This window comes from Bos indicus x Bos taurus, chromosome 7 (assembly GCF_003369695.1).
Source record: "Bos indicus x Bos taurus breed Angus x Brahman F1 hybrid chromosome 7, Bos_hybrid_MaternalHap_v2.0, whole genome shotgun sequence".
NCBI classification, from domain to species: Eukaryota; Metazoa; Chordata; class Mammalia; order Artiodactyla; family Bovidae; genus Bos; species Bos indicus x Bos taurus.
Window position 1 is genome coordinate 45,675,814 of NC_040082.1, and position 20,034 is coordinate 45,695,847.

General features: G+C 43.9%; 1 protein-coding gene across 8 annotated transcripts in view; it reads right to left on the reverse strand.

Annotated features, from left to right (window-relative positions):
• The window catches only part of GRIA1 (glutamate ionotropic receptor AMPA type subunit 1), a 349,668-nt gene that overhangs the window by 20,407 nt on the left and 309,227 nt on the right, over positions 1 to 20,034 (reverse strand). The window lies entirely within an intron of this gene.

The following is a 20,034-nucleotide window of genomic DNA, read 5'->3' on the forward strand; positions in this document are numbered from 1 at the left end:
AGTTTGTTTTTGGAAGAGCTAAACTTTGGCTGCTTGGTGACTCCAGTGTGATAAGAAGCGTGTTGATCCCTCCCTGAGAAACACTTTTTGACTCACAGGAACTCCGCTTACTACAACCATTACCTTTTATTTATGTTTGTCAGTCGTTGGGCAGCTAACTAGACTGTGGCATATGGATCCCCAAAGGCGAAAGAGAAAGACTCCAAATGCTGTTTGCTGCCTGAAAAGGAGTTCATATTTATGATTTCGTCTACCCCATATTGTGAGTTTAAATGTGGCAATTTTCAAGCTGGGAAAACAATTTCCATTAACAGATCCTGGGAATGTACTCTTTAGTCATTCACATAACTTTGTGGGCCAACTCTTTTTCTCTTTTCACGTGCTCACTTTCCACAAACAAAAACAGAAAAAACCCAGAAATCAAACAAAGAAACAGAAAACAAATGGACTTGAGGTTTGACAACACAAAAGGGCATCAATGGGCCCCAAGATGTTTTTAGTGCAGGGATGTACAGTCACTGCCCAGGTTTTGTGACCCTTCCTTCTCCTCTCCCGCTCCATTTTAAGGGACTATAGGTAGAAAGACTCAGTGGAAGGGGGTGTTGGTACAGTAACAAAGGAAACTGGGCACAGAAGGGGAAGATGCAGGGAACAAGTGAGAGAGAGAATAAAGATTAGGGTTACCACATCCTTAACTCTCATTTTTGCTGTGAGCTGGGCCTCCCCAAATAGACTGCTGGACCCTGGAACACAGACAATGGTTCTCATATTTTTAGGCCTCTCCCCTCACAACATTTAGTACAAGCTGCTCCATGCAGTGAAAGAGCTTGAGAAACACTTAATTTCCCCCCAGATGAATGAACGGACAAAATTAAACACACTGTCTTCTTACATATTTCTAACTCAGTTCTCTGGCAAACTCACCTATCTGGAACATAAAAAAGGACTAGATAGTGTGCAGAGAACATGTACAAGGTCATGGGGTGATCACTGTAGTTGTTTTACTGAGGGCTGATTATGGGCCAGACATTGTATTAAGTGCTTTACATGCATTGTTTCATTTAATCCTATTTGGTTGTCATATTATTGCTGTTTTCATCCCACAGACAAATACGTAACTTGCCTATGGTTCTAACCCAGCTCTGAGTGACTCAAGTCCATGTATATAACCAGTGTACTTCCCAGCTTTCCAAAGATCCTTCTAGTGCTCACTTAGGCCTTTTGGCCCCACACTTGTTGAGTCAGTTTAAAAACTTCTACTTTGCCTATGGCTCTAATACCCAAGGGTCTGTAGTCTCCAAGTCTACAGCAGAGCAAAGGCAGCAGATGAGAAAAACCACCTTGTAAGCCATTTCAGAAGATGCTAGTTTACAACTTGACTCTCGTTTCCCTTTTCTTCCTTCTTTCATCACTTCCAACAAGAATGATGGTCTTAGAAAGACGATCGCCTGTAGCTAACTGGTTCTGGTAAACTGTCCTATAATATGTGTTTTCTAGAAGATCCACTATATTGCAAATCAGTGCCATTGGTAATTGATAGTGATACTATCCTTAGAAACAGGTTATACCCAACATGTTCAAATAGAGTTTAAAGAATTTTGATTGGCATTTACATTTGATTGGCAAATATTCCCTCCTAAAAATATTACATTAAAATGAAAGCTAAGAACTTAATTAGAGCCCAGAGTCACACAGAATCCAGGATCCTATATAACAGAGGCCATGCTCCTGACTAGCAGTAGTTTCCAGACATACAGATTTCTTGGATGAGGAGAAAAAGTGCAGGTGGAGAGCTAACACAGGTGTATATTAAGTGTTAATTTTGCTAAATAAAAATGTTTAAAGAAACCTCTAACATCACCTCCCTTTAGTTGAATTAAGGACATTTGAAGGATCAAAGAAACAGAAAGGATGACATTTCAGAATGAATGTAGCACACTATTCTTTATTCCCTCCATAATTTGAATAAAAAACAGAACTGCAAGGATCTTGCACACTTAGTCATTCAGTCGTGTCTGACTCTTTGCGACCCTTTGGACTGTACACACCAGGCTCCTCTGTCCATGGGGTTTCCCAGGCAAGAATACTGGAGTGGAATACTGGAGTACTGGATGTATCTTAGCAAGGCATTTATAAAGGCCTCAAATACTGATGGTTATTACATCTACTTGTTTCATTAAACCTATCTCTAGTTGAACTTTTCTTATGCCAAATCCTGTGCTTGGAATATAGAAAAACAAACCTAAAGCAAACAAACAAAAGCAGAATCAGGTATGGTCCTAATTCGGCAGAGTTAAGTCATCTGAAAATTCCCAGATTTAGACAAATGTTCAGCAAAAAGGTGATGATTGTCCTGGGTCGTTAGAGGATGCAGCTAGGCTTGTAATCACTGACATGGTGATTGATGTGCATGCCATTTACTCCCCAAAAGGGCCAGTGAGCAGAAGACACCCTCAACTTCCTGAGCCCTGACCTTCAGCCACAGGAGCTGATAGACCCAGGGGAGCCTTTGTATCAGTGAATTATCTTGGGAGGGAGAAGTTAAAATTCTGGAAATACATTCTCTTGGATGACCTTGTACTCAACTTTGTATTCAATTTTGCCATGGTGAAGAAGTATATTATCATATATTTGCAGGAAAATTAAAGTTTGGAAAAAGCAAAAGCAGCCAAGGGAGATATTTCAGATGATTTTAATTGGGCCTCAACTTATGAAAGGCTAAGGACTGTATTTGGGGGTTTGATTCTAAAGCAGTTGTCCACACTTCCACTCTTTCCTTCAAAACCTTGAATTCAAGCATCTGAGCAGTGCTGGATAAAGCAACCGTTGGAGTTGACGCCCAGCCTGCAACGATATGCTTGGCTTCTCCTCCTCCAGAGGAAGCTTTGGTTTTTATCAGACTAGGCTGCTAGGCATCCTGCTCTCCTTCAAACAGTGTGTTTCTTCCTGTTTCTCTGTACTTGCATCTTTCTGTTCTCCTGAGTTCTTTCCTAATACCTGGTTGTCCTACAATGTTCCCCATGTTTTCCCTGAATTTTTCCTTGAACAGTTGATTTTTCCTTTAAAACTCCCTGCTGTGACTTCCCTGGCAGTCCAATGGTTGAGACTTCGCTTTCCAATGTAGAGGGTGTAGGTTTGATCCCTGGTTAGGGAGCTAAGATCTCACTTACCTTGTAGCTAAAAAAACCAGAACATTAAATTCCCCGACAACTAGCAACCAACTCACTGCACTGCTCACCACAGTTGCACGTGCGTTAGCCTTAGCCTTTAGCTTGATTATAAAGCCTTCGGAGTAAAGAGTCGATGTCTTCAGATCCACTTCCCAAATACTTTATGAGAGCCCATTAAGTGTCAAGTACTATGCTAGGTACTTAGTAGGGATACGGAATACCTTGATAGGAATAAAGTTGTAAACCTTATCTTTCAAGGAATGTACAGTCTAGTGTGGGAGGGAGAGAACTTTCTCAATAGTTCATGGAAGACTATATATGATTTTAGGATAAAGGGTTATGAAAGTACCAAAAATAGAGAGAGGGGTTAATTCTGATAGTGAGTGGAAGTTAGGAAACCTTCAGGGACTGCTTTGTGCAAAGGGAAATCAGAAGCTTCAATATAGGAATTGCAGGGCCTGGGGAGTATGGTCATGAGGGGAAGATGAGGTTACAACAGCTGAGTCCCAACTGTTAACATCCTTGAATACTAACAAGTCAACATTGTGCCTGTGGACCAGGGAGATACAGAGGGTATTTAAGCAGGGAGAAGCCTCAGACTAGCAGCCCTTCCTTACTCAGCACTCGGTCCCAAGTAAATAGGGATCAACTAATTAGCCGATTCCAGAGAAGGCCATGGCACCCCACTCCAGTACTCTTGCCTGGAAAATCCCATGGATGGAGGAGCCTGGTAGGCTGTAGCCCATGGGGTTGCTAAGAGTCGGACACGACTGAGCGACTTCCCTTTCACTTTTCACTTTCATGCATTGGAGAAGGAAATGGCCGATACAATGACTTATATAAGAGAAACAGACAGCATCAAAAGTAACCCTGGATCCAGAGATGACAGAGATAATGGGTCACTGCAAAGTAAACAGGGCTCACTTGAAAATTTGGGATTGATCATTAGTGGAAGAGGAATTAAATTTAATCTCTGAGATGCTGGAGGGCAGTATTAGATCAGGGAGATGAAGCCACAGTGACACAGATTACTGCTCAGTAGGGTGCCAAACTTTGGAATTGTTGGAGCTTTCTGGGAATTGCTATTTGAAAAGACAATTTGGTAAGACATTGTTGGTGGGACAACTGCTTGTCAGAGAAAACTTGGAGAGAATTCATGAGCTAGAGATACAGTTGGGATTCAATCAGTGGATCCCAGAGGGCTGGTCCAATGAGCCAGGCCAATTGGTCATGAAGCTTTTACTCATCAATGGGAAAATGAGAAAAGAGCAGGGTTGTATAGTGAGTTTTTAGGGAGTCGAGCTTTTCCATTGAAAGGACAATCCTTTATGTTCAGTTGGTGATTTCTTTCCTTCTTTTTTGATATTAACACACTTCTCTTACTAAATGATGTTGATGAGGGATGATAATTTTTTCTTTTGTTTCTTTCATATCTTTCCTTGGCAAGATATCCCATTGTCAAGTGTACCGTGCCACCCCCATTTCCTTTTTGGACATTGATGATCCATGCCCTCTCTAGTCTGGGTCTCTGCATCTGGCTTCAGGAAGGGGGAGTGCAGTTACTGATGAGTGAGGTTTGAAGACATTGAGGGAGAGCCACGAAGGGTGGGAATTTCCACGCCCTGAATTAAATGTCAGTATACAAGTAAGTGAGGCTTCTGAGGTGGCTCAGTGGTAAAGAATCTGCCTGGCAATGCAGGAGATGCAAGAGGTGCAGATTCAATCCCTGGGTCGGGAGGATCCTCTGGAGTAGGAAATGGCAACCTACTCCAGTATTCTTGCCTGGAAAATTGCATGAACAAAGGACCCTGGTGGGCTATAGTCTATAGGGTAGCAAAGAGTTGGACACGACCGAGCACACACACATATACAAGTGAGCATGGTCATTCTAACTCTTCCTCCCATGAGGTTTGAGGCTTCTGAGGCCCAGGGTGCTCTGTCTGTGCAGAAGGCCTGGCCACCTCCTTTCTTTTTTATACTTCTCCCTGCACTGGCCATGGCCTGTGGAGAAGGAGGTGGAAACCACTTCTGCTGAGGGTTTTGAGGAGCAACCTTCTTTGGTTGTTTTCTGTCCCTTTGTTGAGATCAAACCAGGCTCATTTGGCTGGGAGTGAGAGACAGAACTTTGGCCAAGAACCCAAGCTTGTTTGACCTGCTATGCCTTGTGGAGATGGGTGGTTGATTCTAGGACAGGACTAGATATTTGGAGGCCTGAATCGTGCACACCACTCTCTTAATTGGATAGTGGTCTATGAGATGCCTTCTGTCCGTAGTCCAGTCTGTGACATCATCAATATGGACCATGTAAGGGAAACACCATCTCTGGGCAAAGAGCTAAGGGTTCATAGGACTATACTGATCCAGTAGCTTGGGGTGGTAAGCAAAGTGGGAGAAGTGAATCGATGACCAAGCAGAAAGAGAGTGAGTGGGTTAAATCAGGAGCCTCCGTGAAAATGCAGACATCCTCAGGTCTCCTTCAGAAATAGAGGTAGGCTCAAAGTTGCCTTCACATTGGCCATTCCAGATGGTTTTTTCCCTGGTTGAGTATACCCAGGGGACAGACAGTTCTGTGACCTTATGAGAAGGACTGTTGGCCAGGCAGTGAGTCAATCAGAACACAGAGGTTTTGTCTTTGGTTTCTGACTCTACAAAACAACACGAAGGACTTGGTTTAAAAGAAAGAAAGAAAGAAAGAAAAAAAGCAAAAGCATGTCGTGCACTCTCTTCTCTCTCTACTCTGGGGTGGAGGAGAGTCTGAAGGTCTGATTTGAGTCCCTCACTCTCTGATCAAGTTATATGACTCGTCCTGTAACTATCCCTAGAGTGACCAACTGGTTCCCGATGGCCTGGGGGTTTCCTGGCTTTAGCACTGGAAATTGCACATCCAGGGAACCTACTCAGTGCTGGGCAAACCCAGACAGCTGGTCACCCTAACTGTATCTCAGTTTTCTACTTGGAAGATGGGAATAGTTCTCCTGCCCCAGCTGCCCATAGTGTGAGAATCAAATGAGGTGACAGAGGTGAAGGTGCTTTGAGATTAAATCTGGGCACTTTCAAGTGACTGGATTGGATGGGCCACAAAAGCCGTACCTGGTGTGTTGGTACATGCTCTGTGTGGCACGCTTGGCCACTGTGGAACCTATTCATCTTTCAAGCCTCTAATGTATGTTATTCTCTGCAATGCTTCCTGTGATGACCCAGACAGAATGGATGTAGCCTTCCTTTCTTTCCTGCTGTACTCGATGCCCCAACACAGCAGACTCAGGACTTCATTATCCGTCATCTACTCCTCCAGCCAGATTGAGATCTCTTTAATGGTAGGGACACCATAGCTCACACAGTAGCTGCTTGAGAAATGTTTGCTGAATGAAGAAATGCTTTTCAGTTTCTAAGACATATGTTGTACCACCTGTTACTTGAACCCTCAGAAACTAGTTTTACATGTGTGACACGTGTTTCTGGCCCTGTAACTTTCTTTAGGGTCCTATGGCTAAGGTTATCTGATGAAGCCCAGAGATCCAGATGGGGACCTGAGGTCTGGCCCCTCCAGCCAGGGATTCTATAGACAGAAAGCATTTTGAAGGCATGTTTGACCCCCAGGCCACCCCATATTGTGAGAAGCAGGTGTCACCAGTTCGTTGGCAGCTCACAGTAAACCACATCTGGTGCTGTAATGCAGGCCCATTTGCCAGCAGCAGCAGGCAGGTGGCTCTGTGTCAGCCACCTCAGAGATGCTTCACAAAAGATAATGGAGGGAATGAATGAAAGTCTTCCCACAAACAATAGAGGGAGTGGAAACACCGTTCAGGATGAGAGCCAGCCTACTGGCCTCATCTCGGCCACCTCTGGTTCAATGAAAGGAAGAAAATCTGGGCTCATTCTAAGGACTGGCTAGCAGAAGACAGACGTCAGTGTGAAAAGGAGGCTGGGCAGACCATCAGGACTGTTATTTTCTTGTGGACTTTAAAATGCACAGGGTCAGAATGCGGAGAATGGTTTCCTCCAGTTATAGGGAATGGTTCCCAGGGACAAGAGGCAGCTCTGGTCTCCCACGTGCCCCCGCTGGGCCTGAACCTGTCTCCAGCTCTCTCTCCTCCTCCTCCCCCTCTCCACTGCTACCTCCAGCCTCTCATCTCTTCCTTCAGCAGTTCCACTCCTATCTGTCTTGCAAAATGGGATTCCATGAGAGATTTTCTATGAGAAAACGATTCCCCTGAGGAAAAACAGTGGAACACAGATGGAAAACGAATGCATGAATTAGCATCCTTTTCACTCTTGTGCTGTACACTTGGTGTACCTTTTACCTGAAATATGTCCTCCCCATCACTGTTTGAAGGCCTCGTTCAGGGACTGCTGCTTCCTGCTGGAGGTCTTGCTAGAACTAACCCCTGCCTGCATGCTTTTCCCTCAGTGCCTTATCTGTTGATTGTTCCGTCAGCTGATCTCTCTGTCCATCTATCGGTCTATCTTTATGGTACTTCCTTTCTTCTTGGCATTGGTGTTGTTACTGTGTGTCCTCTCTTTCCTTCTCCCTTAGCTGTGACGAGCACTCAAATTTTCAATAGTTCACAGAAGAATCACAATTTCTTTTGGAAAAATGAGTTCTGGCAGTGTTCCCATCTGGCATTGCTACAGCAGAACTGAGTGGAGCCTATCCGCTCTACACAGGCATACACTCTTTTGTTCACTAAGGCCCCAGCAATTCCCTAGAGACTGTCACTTCCCCATTTACAGCACAGTGGAGTGGATAAGGGCATAGGCTCTGAAGCTGCAGTGTCTGGGTTCAGATTCTGACTCTGACATCTACTAGCTGGATGACCTTTGATAATTTACCTAAGCTCTTGGTGCCACTGATTGATTATCTGTAAGAGACTCTTAATAGTACCTGTGTCACTGGGTTTCTGCGAGGAGTACGTGAATTAGGGAAGACATGTGAGGACTTGCCATATATATTAATACCTCAATAAATATTTAATTGCTATTTACCCTAGTATTTGCACTGTGGTTTTGTTTCTTAGAGTAGAGGAAGTGTTGCCTCTACTTAGGCCTCTGTTGAAAATGAGGAAACTACATACATGTTTACCCCTAGTCCTTTTCATTCATTTTCTTTTCCAGGCCCCTGGGGGCGTGCACAGTTGCAGTCCCTGCATTAGATCTTGGGACCTAATCTTGGAGGTACCACTATCGTGATGTATTCATCTTTGCTTTCCTTAAAAGTATGTACTTAGTGCTTTGAGAATACTATGCTTGGGGGTGTTGATAGAGTTCAGTTACATGATCACGGTCATACACTTTCATGCTGCATCTAGGAAGATCACTGGTAACAGTGAAAGGCACTATTAAGTCCCTTTAAAGAGCTGGTTCATTTAATTTGTGTTGTATGGTCTATGCAGTGAGACTAGTATTTCCTGGTTTTCTGAAATAGACAGAGCAAACACATCAACTAATTTGAATACATGCTCATGAAGTTACAATATACATGGAAGTTGGCTGGATAGAAATCAGTCCATGTGACATGCAATCAATAGGAGTTTCCTACAAGCTACATTTTCCTTTAGGTTCTGTGGGACGGTTGGCCCTTGCTTCACTGAATTGTGTTTTGAATTATAGGTGGAGAGAAATAAAAAGCAGTAAGAGGAAAGAGACTGGACTGGGGAAAAGTAGTGTTTATGGGACACAGGGAGACTGGCTTGACTAGTGGTATGAATTTTTTTTAAAACATTCTTCCAGCGAAATAAATTTCATTCCCATGGGAATAGAGACTATGATTAAGAGGTCATTATGCTCTTTTTCTGCTAGTTCTCTGTGCTGAGGAGGGATGAATAATATATGTAAATTTCCCCGCCTGACTTTCTTTTGTTTGAAAACTGCTGGCTTACCACCCCCATCCAGTTGGGAGGATGTGGTTTCTTTGGTTAAAGATTCACCTTGGTCTTTGTCCCTGATCCTCCCCAAGGGAGAGACTGATTAGATATGATGATCCAACCAGGATCACAGCCCACAGGACCATTCATAAGATGTTCCTGAAACAGATGACCCAGAATTTCTGTGCAGGGGCTCAACTCAGGACCACTCTCTACCCCTTCTTTTCTACCTTCAGAAAAATAGATGGAAGCAATGTGGCTTTCAGCTAAATGTTTGTGATACCCAGTGTAAAGGGAATAAAACTATATAGCTAAACAGTTGTATTTCCTGGTATCCTGCAGTTTCTGCCCCTTTGCAATAAAAGGAAGCCAAGAAGGGTCTGGCTCAGAGAAGGTAATCACCACTTATTTGGGTCGATCCCCAAACTCACAGAATAGATGCTGCTCCCCTGGGAGTAGCACGTTGAGGGGCCCGTGGGGGAGCAAGGGAGATTAATATCCAAGAACCCCGGAGGCACCTTGAGCTCTTCATAAGTGATTGCCTTTATCCTTAAGACAATCCTGCAGGGTTTCAGGATCCCCATTGGGAAGATGAGAAAACTAAGCTTCTGAGAGATTAAGTAATAACAGTTCTTAGTCACTAAATGTGTGCCAGGCACCATGCTAAGCACTTCATAGCATCTCATTTAATCATTTAACAACCACCAAAGTTTACGATAGTGCTACCTTCAGTTGTTATATTTGGGAAAATTGAGACTTTGGGAGTGGAAGTAACATGTCTGAACGATTTTTGCCATTAACTGGCAGTCCTGGAATTTATACTGAGTCCTAACTCCAGGGCCCTGACAATCAGTCAGTGGTCCACGCTGCTTCTTGCTACTTCCTTAAGGTGACAGGATTGTAGATGTGAGAGGCAGAGTTTGAACAGGGTCTGATCTACACAAAATACATTGCTTCTGCTATCCACAATCCCCAAGAGATAGAGCTGGGGCAGGTATGCAGTCCTTCCCCATCCTGGTCTGCCTTTGTGTAACAGCACCTGTCTTCTTGGGAAAAGCAAAAGACTGGGCAAATCTGAAATAAAGTTGCTGAGGGGAGAGAGGTGGAGCGGGGAGGAGGAGGAGGAGGAGGAGAAGAGAGAGAGAGAGAGAGAGAGAGAGAGAGAGAGAGAGAGGAAGTGCTATTTTTGACAGCATCAGCCTCTTAAAAGAAAGCACCATGCAAGTTGTGTATCAGCGGGAGAACTCAGTGCTTGGGCAGGCAAATCACAGCCTGCTCTGGCTGCTGTTCTCACCGTGGTCAAGGCCATTCGTTTCCTGTGTGGTTCCTCTCCCCAGATCTTCCTTGTCACCTTGCTCTCTCCACTCTCCTCCCCTCTCTCCTTAATGTGTCACTCTGCTGATTACGAGCTCCTCCACCAGGCATGATAAAAACAGAGCCCTAACAGGAGTAAGTGTGCGTTTGCCTGTGTAATGCTGCCAGGATCCTCCAACATAAATCCGCACCACGCAGCTCCAGCCTAGCCAGGTGCCTAGTGAAGGAGTGCTTTGGCTGTGGAGGCCGTCCAATGCCTCGTTTCCCACGATGTTCTCAGGATGCCACCTTACAAGGTGGCAGAGGCAGGGAAGTGTGCCACTGTTAGCACGGAGTGGGGAATGTAGGGGGGAAAAAGGGTTTTGTAATTAGGGTTTGTACTTAAGCTCTGTCCCATGAATCACTCTGAGAACCTGGGCAAAGCTTCACTACTCTGAGTCTTAGCTTCCTAACCTGTGAAGGAAAATGGTAACTTCTAAATCCTCCTATATGAGGGGAGGATGAATGCTGGGACATTGCTAGGGTCCGGAAGGCACCCACCCTGCCTGGCATATAGTAGTTATGAAATGAATACAAGTCTTTTCTTCTTTCCTCTTACATACAGTGTAAAGTGGTCTGCTTTTCATCATTGAAAGAAATTGAAAGCACTGTGGAGTTTCAGGAAGCATATAACTCTTTCAGGGATGTTTTTGTTTCAGTCCATCATGGGCAAGCAGGGAAACTTAAGAAGCAATGGATGTGCCCCTTTCCATTGTTAGACAGAGGACAGTGATGTCAGCCTGTGGTGTGACCTTGACCCTTGCACTGTGTGCCCACCTAAAGGCAATGAGTACAGAAGGAAGGCAGGATTCCCTAGGGAATTCCAGCAGCTCAGACAGCCAGCCACCTCCCTTTCTGGAACCTTACTTTTCTTATTTGTATATTGGTTGTAAAAATGTTAGTTGCTCAGTTGTGTCTGACTCTTTGTGACCCCATGGACCATAGACCACCGGGCTCCTCTGTCCATGGGATTTCCCAGGCAAGAATACCAGAGTGAGTAGCCATTCCTTTCACCAGGGGATCTTACTGACCCAAGAATTGAACCTGGGTCTTCTGCATTGTCAGGCGGATTCTTTTCCATCTAAAGACTAAATTGTGTGTGTGTGTGTGTGTGTTGGGGAGAAGATAAATGATCTTTTCCTCCAAATAATAATCTTTTCCTGACAGTTTCCCTCTTTATATCCACTCTGGCCTCATGGTTGAGAAGATCCCAACCTGGGATATCATGTTGCCTGGGTTGAAAACCCAGCTTTACAGTTTTCACGCCAGGTCACCCTGGGCAAGCTCCATAGTCTCTCTGTGCCTCAGTTTCCCAAATTATACAATCGGGATGAAAACAATACTACCTTCCCAGGGTTGTTGTTAGGATTACATAAGCCAGTGAGCATCTCATACTTCAGAGAAGTGCCTGGGATGAGTCAGTGCTTGATAAATGTTAACAGCAGGTCTTAGCACCACCACTAAAAGGCTAAATTAACCGCCTCCCACCCCCTGGCTTGGGCTTGTGTACTGGGCTAGGGCACCAGTCTCCTAGAAGGTTTCTCTGCATTTTCTCTAATCCGTTCCATGTGTCCTGACCTGAGAAGCTTCTGTATTGATGCAGCACTCCTCTGGCAAACCTCCAGTCTCTATTCAAACACACAAGCACACACAACACTTTCTCTTTCTACCTCCCTCTTGTTCCCTCCCTTCTTTTTTTTCCTCTCTCCCTTTTTATCCTCCAATTCCCTCCCTCTCTTCCTTTCTCTCTGGCTCTTCTGAATATACAGGCAAATCCAGCCTCTCTGCTGAGAGACCTTTGTCTCTGATCAGGCCTGACCTGGGTCACAGAGTTCAGGGGGTTACCATGACAACAAGCATCCCTGGCTACCCATCAGGAGGCAAGGACCAATTGAAAGGGACTGTCATTTCCCTGGGACATACTGTATTTATTCTCAGCAGCAGACCCTGTACCAATACCATACTATGGGCAGAGGGTGGGAGGGAGGGAGAGAAAGAAATATCAGGGCTTTATTTTTTTTTAAGTGCGTTCTCTGTGGGGGAGGACCACAGATTGTTCTCAGAGAGAGACAATTTATTTCTAATACAGAGGGATGAGGGTGGGGCTCACGTGTATTTCTGATGAACACAGTTGGTTTCACAAAGAAGGAAAAAATAAGTTATTTGGCCCAAAAGTGATTTTGTGATTGGTCTAATGGGATGAGGGTTGGGGTGGAGAATTAACAGTAATGAGTACCCTCTGTGACAAGCACTTTATGTTATTTCATCAGAACTCAGAGAAACTGCAATGAATTGTTATTACTCCAATTTTGCAGAAGAAAAAACACAGGCTCATAAAATTATAGTGACTCACCAAGCTAGATCAAACTGCTGGTAAAGTAATGGCCCTTGACCTTGAACTGAGGTTGTTTGACTCCACGGATCATGGTTTCGACACTATTCAATGCAGTTTCCCTGTCATTCTCCCATCATAATCATCTTCCTTTTGTTTCCAAGCCACTGTTTCCTCAGAAAACATGTATAACTCTCTTTCCTGACCTCTAACCTTGTCTCCCAAAGTGGACTGCTGTCTACCATAACAGAATCGTCAGGGGACTTGTGGAAATTGAACATTTCTGGACCCCACCTAGACCTGCAGAATCAGGAATCTCAGGAATCAGAGTCTAGAAAGGGGCATTTTAAACCAGCTTCCCTAGATTTTAAAGCATACTGAAGTTGGGAAGTGGTTCTTTAGGGCGAGTCAACACCACCAAACAGAATTTGTTTCCCAGTTATATTCTCAGTCAATGTGACTCTAAAAGTAGAAAAATCTTAATTGCCTTGAAGATACAGTAATGTCACGTGGTCCCAGTGTGGAGGTGGGCAGCTAGGAGACCTTCAGTCCCTGGAAGTGAGACCACTCCCTATAAAACCTTGTGATATCTCTTCCTGAGTCATGGCCTTAACCTCCCTCCTTATTTTTAGCCAAATGCCAATGCAGACAGGTGATTCTTAGGAGATATTTTCTAGCCTTGGTTTGTGTGAAGGGAGAAAAATATATTCAGTAGGAATGCTATTGAGACTAAAATGTTGATGAGCAATCTTGAACTTATGTCCGATTAAAAACTAAAACAGATATAAACAAGCTACAGTCAGTGCTGGCCTTCTCTAGTGACTCAGACAGTAAAGAATCTGCCTGCAATGCAGGAAGTATGGGTTCGATCCCTGGATTGGGAAGATCCCCAGGTGGAGGAAATGGAAACCCACTCCACTATTCTTGCCTGGAGACTCCCGTAGACAGAGCAGCCTGGTGGGCTACAGTCCATTGGGTGGTGAAGAGTTGGACACGACTGAGTGACTAACACTTTCACAGTCAGTGCTAAAGGAAGAAGACATAATTGACATTCTCCATCATTTCTACTCCAGTGCCAGGAATTCTGTACCCTTCCCAGCCTTTCTCAACATTCTAGTTACCCTAGAGGTAAAATTGAGGTGGGTTAATAATACCACCTGACCTGCCTCTTGAGAAACCTATATGCAGGTCAGGAAGCAACGGTTCAAGCTGGACATGAAACAACAGACTGGTTCCAAATAGGAAAAGGAGTACGTCAAGGCTGTATATTGTCACCCTGCTTATTTAACTTATATGCAGAGTACATCATGAGAAATGCTGGGCTGGAAGAAGCACAAGCTGGAATCAAGATTGTCAGGAGAAATATCAATAACCTCAGATATGCAGATGACACCACCCTTATGGCAGAAAGTGAAGAGGAACTAAAAAGCCTCTTGATGAAAGTGAAAGAGGAGAGTGAAAAAGTTGGCTTAAAGCTCAACATTCAGAAAACTAAGATCATGGCATCTGGTCCCATCACTTCATGGCAGATAGATGGGGAAACAGTGGAAACAGTGTCAGACTTTATTTTGGGGGGCTCCAAAATCACTGCAGGTGGTGATTGCAGCCATGAAATTAAAAGACGCTTACTCCTTGGAAGGAAAGTTATGTCCAACCTAGATAGCATATTCCAAAGCAGAGACATTACTTTGCCAACAAAGGTCTGTCTAGTCAAGACTATTGGACTGTGAAGAAAGCTGAGAGCCGAAGAATTGATGCTTTTGAACTGTGGTGTTGGAGAAGACTCTTGAGAGTCCCTTGGACTGCAAGGAGATCCAACCAGTCCATTCTAAAGGAGATCAGTCCTGAGTGTTCTTTGGAAGGAATGATGCTAAAGCTGAAACTCCAGTACTTTGGTCACCTGATGCAAAGAGTTGACTCATTGGAAAAGACCTTGATGCTGGGAGGGATTGGGGGCAGGAGGAGAAGGGGATGACAGAGGATGAGACGGCTGGATGGCATCACTGACTCGATGGACGTGAGTTTGAGTGAACTCCGGGAGTTGGTGATGGACAGGGAGGCCTGGCGTGCTGCGATTCATGGGGTCGCAAAGAGTCGGACACGACTGAGCGACTGAACTGAACTGAAGTGAATAATTCTGTTTGGGAGGTAAACCCCATGTCTGCCTGTTTTCTGTCCTTGCCAGAATCAGATTGTACCTGGTTATTCCTGAAGAGGAGCACAGAAGTCCCTAGAAAGTGCCTATAACAGACTTCTTTCCCAAACTACCAAGTCTTAAAGTAAGACTTCGATGACAAACATAGAACCACTTCTTCCATCTGTCCCCATCTCCTTATGATTTGTAACCACATTCCTTATCTCCTACGCAAATGACCACAACAGCTTTCTAAATAACCTTCCCTGCCTGCAGGTTCTCACAAACCACTGCCAAGATCATCTTTGGGAGTCTGTCTGACATGGTTCCTCCATCAGTGGCCTTCAGTGACCCCTACTGACATCAGATAAAAAATAGAGACATTTGAAATCCTTTTCACTGTGACCACAACCTGTTGCTCTTGCTTATTAATGTGCACGCTAGTTCAAGTGGATTCACATTCCTGAAAACAAGCCCTATGTTTTCCCACCTCTGTGTTTGCTTTTCCTCTGTCCCCTCCACCTGGAGTCCCTTCTCATCTATCACGGTTTCTTCAGGGGCCTGTCTTGGGTGTTACCTCTGCCTTGAAACCTTTGGACATCCTCCCATTCCGATGCTAACTCTCCTCCTCTTGCTAACTCTGACTCTCTTAGGGCATTGGGTAGACTATCAGGTATCTATATAATACCGCTAATGAGCTATACTTGATCATGCATCATTTAAGGGCTGGAATCGTGTCTCTCTCACCACTGACCCCTGAAGTGCAGCACACAGTTCTTTGTGTGAAGGAAAGGAATCTGTGAAGCTGCATGGAAAGCATGGGGAGTGGGTCTTAGCCCCTCACCCACTAAGCTGCACTCTCTTCCTGGCACCTTGGCCCACACAGCCGGCATGGACAAGACGTGACAGAACACAAACATGTCACGATCACAGGGACCAGAGAAGACTCCACGTAACCACAGTCACAGTTAAAGACCAGGCTTTGACCAATGTCCCAGTTAGAGTATAACTCTCAGCAAATCCATTAAACTCCTGCTAGATGGGTTGTGAAGGAGTGTCATTACTTGAGATTTTAACTCAGGCCAATCTGGTGTGGATTCCTTCTTGGGTTGGGAAAACAGGGGCCATGCTCCCTTAGTTAGGAAATTTGAACATATCGCTTCCAACTGAAGGGAGTATTTATCATAATAAAGAAAAGAAACTTCAGACCAGCAGATACATTGAGTTGGCAGCAGAAGTTGGCAATAGATCACAATTAGTAGGTTTACCAATTATCTTCCCCCAGTGACTGGCATTGGCTGTACAGGTCTTTATCCACAACCTCAGGGCTTTGGAAACAAAACTCAGCCCCTCACCCAACCCCAAGCATGCAGGGACAGCCAACAAACAGCATCTGTTTCAAAGAAACGCCACCTGTCCAAATAGAAAAATCAAGCACTGAACCACCTCGCTTCCTGAGTATCTGTTTCCAGAGCAGAAGAGACAAACACACCATTCTGTCACTGACACAGCCTTTTCCTGCTCTGTAGGGACACGCCTGGCCCCTGCCAAGTAGACCTGGCAAGGTTTAGAGGAACATTTGGGCCTTAGCTATCAGTTCTCTGACCTTATGGGCAGAGCTGGGTGATCCGCCTTGGAGGAGCCTGAAGCTTCTTGGAGGCAGGCTGGAAGGGAGTGAATGCCCTGCAGGTGTGATCAGGTCTAGCTTTCTGGAGAGCAGGTGGTGGAGGGGACCACCAGGGAGGTCCTTTCTTGCTGTGGGCACTGGCACTAAGTCTGGAGCGCACCCTCCTTTGAGGACTGCAGGAGTCCCACCTTTCACAGGGTGGAAGAGAGGTTTGCAACATCTGTGGTGTACAAACTCCTAAAGAGTCTGCAGTTTTGTGAATGGTTAGACAGTGTTTAGAAAGGTATTTTCTGTGATTCTAAATACTTTGAGGACAACACTGATTTCCTCTGTATCATCTTTAAGTACCTTGAAGCCCCTTTTCAATGGGGACCAAAGGTATCGTGTATCAATACTACCCCTTTATGCCACTGCTCATTTCCCATGTCTGCCATGCAGAATCATTTGCTGGGATCAGATCAGTGGGTCTGAGATTATTGGGGCAGGCACATGTGTCTGTGGCAGTTCATTTGCCATGACTCGCTGGTATTCGACCATACCTGGAGGAATCAGCATCATCTGGCCAACTAAGGCAGAGACATGAAGGAAACCTGGCTGGACTGTGTGTGCATATGTGGTTATTTACTCATATTTTCTGCAGCTGTTTTGCAATAGTATGTTTCCTGGGACCTCTACACTACTGGTTTCTAGAATGATTCCTTTTATTGCAGAGATGAGAAGTAGAATCCCATAGAGGGAGAAGGGATTTTTCCAGACCAGCAACTCAAGGCCCTCTTAGGATGAGAGTTGCTCTTCTGTTTTTGAGTCAGGGAGCCCCATGGCTATCATAAAGGTTGCCAATGGAGAGAAAGGAGAACTGGGAGAGAGCTGTGGACATGTGGCCACCACCATTTATGTATTCTTGACTTGCACATCAACCATCAGTGGTATGACTTGGAAGATGTTCCTTTTCATTACTCTTTCCTTTTATCTTGGTCTTTTTTTCTGCAAACAGTAAATGACTTGTTACATCTTACGGAGACATAAGCAATAGAATTAAGTATTTCTTTAATAGAGGTGAACTATTTTCAATACTTATCTCAGAAAGAAACCTGGATCATGTAAAACCCATAAAGGCAGTGTTACTCCTCAAAAAAGTGGTGCATTAAAAAAAGAAGTGCATTAAAGTGAGCATTCACTATGACCTTCAGGCTTCAAAGTGGTGAGTGGATGCTCTGGGCTCCAAAAGCAAATCTTTTGAGTTGATGGTTATTGTTTGACCCATGTACATAGGTACTGGGAAACCTGGTCTAAGCCCAGTCTTCTGCCTTTAATGGTGCTGTCGGTCATGGGCCCCGGCACAGTGTTAGAGTGAGTACAACCATGGGCTCTGAAGTCAGACTGCCTGGGTTTGAAATCTGGCTCCTTTATTAGCTGTGTCCACTTGGTCAGGTAACTGAATTCTGTGCTGCTGTTTCCTCATCTGTACAATGGGGATGGTGGTCCTTCATAGGGAAATCAAGAGGATAATATGAGATAATGCACAGCACAGTGTGTGGCATGTGGTAGGCAGTCACTCAGCAGTAGCTTTTGTTACAGTGGAAGGTCATTTGAATTGCCAGATGACCTGAGATTTGTGTTCATGTTACTGACTTCGTCATTATGTTCCGGGCATCTGTGTGTGGTATAGGAAGATGGAGATAATGTATTGAGTGGGCAATTCATGTCACTTTCTGTACCTTTCCCCTGCCCCCAACTTTGCATCCAAATATTTGGATCAAATGAGGTCCCTGACTTAATAAAACCTTCAGTAAATTATAACAGTGCAGCATCATTGGTGTTCCTGGGCCTATAAAAACACATTCTCTACTTTGGGCCTTTCTAGGGTGATGCTTTGTAAGTATCTCAAAGTCTCTTGCCAAGCACTGTCCTCTGGATCCTCTTTGAACTTTGCCTAAATGGGTACAAAGAGCTTTTTAAGTTTTTCCAGATAAAAATGCATGATTTATAAAATACCAGGCCATTTTGTTTCCTTTTATTACGTCACATTCAATTATTTTTATATTCCTAAAGATATGTTTATTTCCTGATATTTGGACAGTTACAATTCTTCAATATATTTTCATTTCTATTCAGATAAGGACAAAAGTCCTTAACAAAATCTATTTGCACTTTATCATTCTCCAGTCATAGCTAAACCTTTTCTCTTAGTTATTACCTGTGTTCTAGGAGGATTTAGCTTCTTTTGGTTTATGAGCTGTACCAAAATTTTCTGTCTTAAGAATCTTTGCACATTTTGTTCCCTCTGCCCAGACTGTTGTCTACCCCTCCCCTCACTGAACTTACTTAATTCCAATTGATACATCACATTTAGCTTGAAAAAAGTATCCTTGGAAGAGTCTTCTCAGCCACATCCCACCCATCCTGCATTCCAGTTGGACCTTGTTATCTCTGGGTGTATTTGAGATCTTCTCTGTGTCTTTACTGTTCTGTAATTTCGACTGAATCAGCTGCTGGTTTTCATCTTTTTATCCGGCTTGGGAGTCAAAATTTTTGAATCTGAGTATTTATGTTTTCCATAAATTCTAGAAAATTCGCTTCAAATATTACCCCTGCTTCACCCTCTCTTGTCTCCATCTGGAACTTAAAGATGATGCACCTGGGTTTTTTTTCCTCTCTCATGTCTCTTCACCTCTTTATTATATTTGTACTCCTTCTGTGTGATAGTCTGGGGAATTTTATCTGATTTTTTTCTGGTACACTAATTTTCTCTTCAACTCTGTCTAATTTGCTGTTTAACACTTCCACTGACATTTTATATTAATGACTACTTTTCTTCTCTAAATCCTAACTGGTACTTTTCCAAATATGTCTGGTCTTTTATGATAGTACCTTTTTCTTTTAAAAGTATTTTTGATTGCTTTTATGTTTTTACTTTTACTTCTGATTCTTGCTCATGTATTATATGTTGTCACATAATTTATAACTTTTTCCTGCTTAGCGCAGCCTCAGAATAATTAGCTTCTTACTATGGTTTTGATTTCCTTTTTGGTATAGAGATTTCTTAACTTGCATTTAAAAGGCTATTTGTTATATCTTTCTCCAGTATATCTAGGTGTTTTATAGTGGGAGTTTTACTCTGCCAAATTGTTGAAAGTAGGTGTCCTCTATGTCCCGTTTTATAGACTATCATAATAGTCATGGACCATTAAACAATAATCATGTGTTTAATGTCTTTCTTCCCTTCAAGAATGTAGTTCCATGGGGACAGGGACCGTGTTTGTCTTACCCCCAAATTGTAGCTCCAGCTCCTAGCCTAGTGCCTAGATTGTTGTAGGGATCAATATTATTGACATAAATGAATGATATGGAGGCAGAGGTGGCTCTGGATGTCATGCCATGATGGGTTAGGAGCCCCCCTCCATCTTTTTACAACCTTTTACACACTGTCACCTTTCCTTGAATGCTACTCTTCCCTAAAATGATTTAATCCCTCTGTAATTGACATAATATCTTACAGGTGACTTCACACTGTATTGCATTTAATTACCTTCTGTATAGATTATTCCACTTGA